Consider the following 6185-nt stretch of genomic DNA (forward strand, 5'->3'; position numbering starts at 1 on the left):
ACCATCTAGTACGTCTTAATAATTGCAAAGCAACATACTAAATCACTCAGAACACCTTATAAACCACATACACATTGTCAATGTTTCCCAACACCCTAGCAACTGTATAGCAACACCCTAGCAACCACCCAGCATGATTTCAGTAACTAAAAGAAAATCCTTACAACCCCATGTAAAAGAATAAAATAATAAAATAAAAAAGTATATTTTCATAATGTACTTAAAGTGTTCTATTTTTGTGCACTATTATTTTGTACGTAATATACTAGAATCTTTTTGTATGCAGATATAGTATTTTAAAAATGTACTGTGCCAAAATAGCACAGTTGAGTACACTTACATGATCTTAAGTTAATCTGACGGAGTACTAAAGAATCATTTCTAGTATATTTAGTATAAAATTAGTGCGCAAAAATAGAGCACTTTAAGTAGCTACATTATGAAAGTGGACTTTTTTAACCTGGGACTGCATAGCAACATGATAAAACACCCTGGCAACCACCAAAACACCAAACCATCCACCCAGCATGACTACAGTAGCTACTATCTACTACATCTTAATAACTGCATGCTAAAACACTCAAAAGACCAAATACACCTAGCCAGCAACTCACAACATCCTAGCAACTACAGAGCAATACCCTAGCAACTGTACAGAACGCCATAACAACTGCACACTAACATGTTTAAACACGCAGGACACCTTATCAACTACAAAGATCCTGGCAGGAACTCAACACCATAGCAAACTTTTGCAGCAAGCAACAAACCCCTCAGCGACAGCCCAACAACATGGCACCGTCACTTTTTCTCTGTTTAATGTAATTTTGTTTGATAACACTTCTTTCTGTTTCTCCACAGTGCAAACTCCTCATTAGTAACAGACAACCTCCACCTGGCTCTAGGTTATGTGGACACCGAGCGTCCAGGAATCTCAAGGACGTATCACTCTCCCAGATTAAACAATAGTCACTCTCTGTCAAACTCGCCATTCCCAAAACTGCCACGCTGGAGGAAAATGAGCCCCCGCTCGGCCCCCTCTCCGTGCTCGACAGAGAGAGAGAGTGGGGGAGATCGCTTTAGCCTGAAGGAGAGACCAGATAGTGAAATAATCTTTAATCTCTGTCCCTTCCAGGCATCGGCAACACCTGTTTTCCTTGATGGCGTCGTGCGAGAGGGCAGCGTTCAGCCTTGTTTTAAAGCTGGTAATTATTGTACTAATTATTCACATAGGTGCTGGGTGATTACGGACGTTCAGGTGAATGCTCGTCCTGCGCAGCGCCAGATGAGACCGGCATGCGGTTGCTCCAGTCCCTCATTTCCCTTCCAGATATTTGACCTCTTGCGTTGTTTGCAATCTGCACTCTGGGAGCAGAATAACAGGCAGAAACTTTTAATTGCTGGGAAACACTGCTCAAAGACACCAGATTTAGCCATCTGTTAACTATTTAGATAGACTCGTTTTTTCTCTCCACGACTGAACGGAAAGAGGATGTGTTGTTTTTGTGAAAAACAAAAAGGAGCAGAGGGTTGCAACTGTTTTTTTCCTTCGCTAACAGATGCTCTCTGAGCAGGAAACAACACTTATTTGGATTACACACACAAGGAGTTGTTTGTGGTGTGTTGCGTTGCGTATGTATTGTGAGTGAAGGAGAGACTGTTGCAGTCTGGAAGTGCACGCCTTCCATCATCTCATTAATATTCTATGAATCAAATGATTATTTTTGTGTTTTAAAGACTGTATATTTAATTAGGTCCTGGAGGGAATATGGTGCCTTTAAGCCAGATTTATCTGTCCTCAGACTGAATTTAATTCAATTAATGGTGAGAAACCATAGTTATAGATTTCTCGGTCTCCCTCTCTTTGTTAATAGCAACACCGATTTCATGAATTTTTCATTCTCTGATGCCAGTTTTGAGGCAATTAACTATCTATTGCAAATTTTACTCCACTTGTTTCTCAGAAAAAAAAGTCCCTTTTAAACTATCCAGTGCTCATTATTGAGAGTGAAATTGGGCTTTCTGTCATCATTTGCTCATTCTCACGTCCATCCAAACTATTTTATTTAGCCTAGCACAAAATGAGAAGTTTCGAAAAATGTCCAGGCTCTTTTCCATACAATGATAGGGGATGGTGACTATTGCTAAGAGGGTCAATGATGAAGAAAAGGAAAAGTCTTGTTTGAAACACACATGCCAGGTTATTAGAAATGTATTCATTTTGGTTTAAACTTCTTTCTTACACCTTGTCATCAATTATTGATTCATGAAAATCATTACATATATTGGGCAAGTTGCACCGCATGAAATTCCACAAAACTTATCTTGTCTGTCATTAATACATCAAATTATCTTTTATTTTAGGAAGCTTATTGACCTTCCGACAGTCGACAGGGTCTTTCTGCATATTGGTCAATATATATATTAATGAGCCTTTTTGTTAAATATTATACTTTTATTTTCAAAGAAATACATTTTTTTTTTTTTTTTACAAAACTACTTTTTCTGGCCTTTTTCTTCCTGACATTTTTGAAGAAGAAAAAACTAATTTTTCATATTCATTTTTGTCAAAAATCATACTGGTTGCACTTTATTTTACAGTAGGTGTACTTACATGTACTTATAGTGTACTTACAGTGTATTTATCTAAGAAAGTTCTGGTAATACAAGTTAACTACATGGGGTAGGGTTAGGTTTTGGGGTAGGTTTAGGGTTAGTACCTAGTTACTAAATAGTTATTGTAATTACTATAATAAGTACATAGTATGTACATGAGGAACAGGACTGTAGAATAAAGTGCTACCATCATACTTGTTTAGAATACAAACTATTTCAAACTTAACTAGCACTACAGAATACAGGTCTATTCTAACAGTGCAGTACTATATAGGCCACGACTCTCAGATTGTATCTATGACATTATTGGAGTCACATAACAGAAATCACTGGCAAGTTCTTAATCCACGTAATGCTATTTACAGCATTTTCCATAAGTCTCAAGAATGATGCCAGTCGGCCATTAAATGAAACAAATCAGAGGAAATTAATGTCCACTTTGAGCTGCTACTGTAAGTGTTTGAGCAACATACAGCAGATCAAAGGTTAAGTGAGAATGAAAGCAGCACATTTATCCCTTTAAGACTGTTTGGTGAAAATTGCATCGTTTGATGCCGTTAATGTCCTTCCCCCTTTATCACTCAGATTGCCTGACTTATAAATATGAATGTCTGCTCTGCTCGGCCCGCCTCAAATCCCCGGTGGTCACTCTGTCTGCTCACACGGCATCTGATGAAGCATTCAAACACAGGGGGACGTAAGTGACAATGACACTACAAAGCTCAACGATGAAGCCAGACAGGATCTCATTACGGCATGAGACTGTTAATAATAAACTATCACAGGTCAGTTGGGAAAACCTGCATGGGTCAATGACACGACACTCGTTTTATTTGTCAGACCTATTCATTTTTATAAATATATAACAAACATTAAATCGCAATTCCTGCACATAATGACTTGAATACACCTTTTCCATGATGAGCATGTTAATCCTGCTTCAATGCTTATTAATTTGTTCAGCAAATCAAAGTCATGATGAAATATGCAGACCCTCATGACTGTGTCAAGGTCATAAAGTCTTTTAAAAGTCAACTTACAGATCAAGTTACAAAATGTCATGTGGTGAGACTCCCCAAATATATAATGGGTTACATGAATAACTAATTTATATATTCTTAATTGCATAATCATTTATATATTTTTTTATTAATTACATTTTGATTGATGACTCTGTATGACTTTGATTTGCTGAACAAATAATTATTAAATGTAAATGTCATGTGGTGCGACTTCAAAAATATGTAATGGGTTATATGAATGACTAATTTATATATTTTTTATTGCATTTATATCGTAATCATTTATATATTTTTTATTAATTAAATTTTACATTTTATTAAATGTAAATGTCATGTGGTATGACTTTGCAAATATGTAAAGGTAAACCTTATAAGAAAAAAACTTGGAAATATTTGTGAAATAATTATAAGGACGTGTACACTCATGCATTTAGGGGTGTAAGGAAAACACGTTTTCATTTGCCGGTTGCACCACATGACATTTTTAATTGAATTGAAAATGGCCCCTTTCAGAAAATGGCCTTCATGAAGATTTTTAAATGTTCCCCTTTTGCGTTCTACAAAAAAAATCAACACAACAGTCTTAATATTTGGTGTGGTGTAACATATTGACATGGGAAATGTTTTTTTTTTTTTTATTATTATTATAACTGTCTGCAATATTTTCTGTTTGATGTCCGCCTTTGTGACTTCAGTCTGTTTGTATGACAGCGAACACGTCATAATACACGGGGCCGGAGACCTCAGGCCCAAATACCTAAATTACTCTCTGCTAAACCAAATCTGTCCATAGATCTAGAAATATATCCCCTTCCCTTTCCTTTTACCACTTTTCATCCTCTGTTCCTTTCTCTCAGGTCCCAAATCCACGACGGTATTAGGTGAAACAGATTGCTCGGGTCTGAATTTAAACCCACAGCCCTCCTCGAGGAGAGTCAAGTCCAATGACAAACATAATTCTTCAAGGAAGTTTGGAAATACTCGGCCAGGAAAATGGAGGTTGGAGATGGGGTGTCTCGAAAAGGTCAAGATTTGCTGTTTGGAAGCCTAGCTCAAACATAAATGCTCTGTAATACCGGTTTGGGTGATTGCTTTACTCTCTAGACAATGTCAATTTTGTGGAAGGAGTTGCAGATTAAGTCGCCGGCGTGTCAAGGGCCCTCGTGGGGGCCAGTGTCTAGTCTCGGAAACAGGTCCTAAAGCCCATGCCTATTACCACAGCCACCCACAGGACAGATGTTTAAAGCTTAGGGGCGCAATGGAGAATAATAGCACATTAGATTCTTAATGTCTCTGTTGATGCCGCGCTCATGTGGGAGGAAAATCTCTGGTGGTCCAAACACCTTGCCCCTTTTTTTCCTCATCCCTCTCTTTATTTTTCTTAGCTCCATCCAGATTTGGTTGCTCTGTCTCTCCTCATGCCACTTGAGCGATGAATCCTACCCTGGAGCAAGGCGCCACACACAATTCATCAAGATATGACCCGCTCAGAGGATGCACTGGGCTAATGAACTCATTAAAATGTGTGCGCGTGTCGGCGCGTGTGGGCGGATGTGGATGTTTGCGCGAGCGCACGCGCGTCTGCCTTGTGGGTTTAATGTATATGTTTGTGTAAAAGGGAAAGAGGGAAAGATGGCCCGCCGATGGAAAACCATTAGCCCCACCTCACAGTTCAGATTGCAAGCATTTATCTTGGCAGATATGATGGCTGTTTAAAGCGGTGATGTATATCTGCTGTGTGCCGGATTCAAAGGCCGGGAAAACTGACTATGAAGAAAATGATTCAAGATGCAGATCCATCATTTGAGAATTGCCTCCTTCATAGGCGGCGTACTGTACAGGAAAAGCTTTTAGTCCTGTGATTGTCTTGATTATGAGCTTCACTTACGGAAGTGACATAATATTTATACATAATAATTATTAGCTAAGAAATGTGGGTGACAAGCTTTCTGCCAGTTTTGATAATGATTTGTCACATATTAAATGAGAATACTCTCTCACTCTCTCTCTCTCTCTCTCTCTCTTCTCTCTCTCTCTCTCTCTCTCTCTCTCTCTATATATATATATATATATATATATAAACACAAACACTATATATACAATCTCATAAAAACATATCGCTATTTACCACAAAATCAATTGAAAATATATACAAATATATTATTTTTTAAATCAATTTGTTTTAATTGTTTTGATGTTATAGTGTCAGTCGTCTTGCTATACCTTTGAAACTGCAATGCTTTGCCACGTAGACTTCTATTGTAAGAGCATCACTGTAAACTATTGTACTACTGTACTGAATACAAAATAATTGATTTATTTATATGCTTGCATTTTATATAAAAAATATTTACTTAAATTATTTCAATTATATATTTTACAATATATATATATATATATATATATATATATATATATATATATATATATATATATATATATATATATATATATATATATTAGCAAAGATAAAAGGTTTGTAACCCTACTTTAATGCAGGAATAAAATACACTAAAATCATAATCATATTAGTTAACATGTAGGGTA

At 36.9% G+C, this 6185-nt stretch overlaps 1 long non-coding RNA gene across 1 annotated transcript; it reads left to right on the forward strand.

Annotated features, from left to right (window-relative positions):
• Nucleotides 1-394: 394 nt before the first annotated feature.
• LOC113076282 (uncharacterized) lies at nt 395-5623 on the forward strand. Its single transcript, XR_003281153.1, has 3 exons — nt 395-1205; nt 3202-3401; nt 4496-5623. It is a non-coding gene; the product is annotated as an uncharacterized LOC113076282 (long non-coding RNA).
• The last annotated feature ends 562 nt before the right edge of the window (nt 5624-6185 follow it).

The sequence above is a fragment of the Carassius auratus genome, unplaced genomic scaffold, assembly GCF_003368295.1.
Source record: "Carassius auratus strain Wakin unplaced genomic scaffold, ASM336829v1 scaf_tig00019618, whole genome shotgun sequence".
NCBI classification, from domain to species: Eukaryota; Metazoa; Chordata; class Actinopteri; order Cypriniformes; family Cyprinidae; genus Carassius; species Carassius auratus.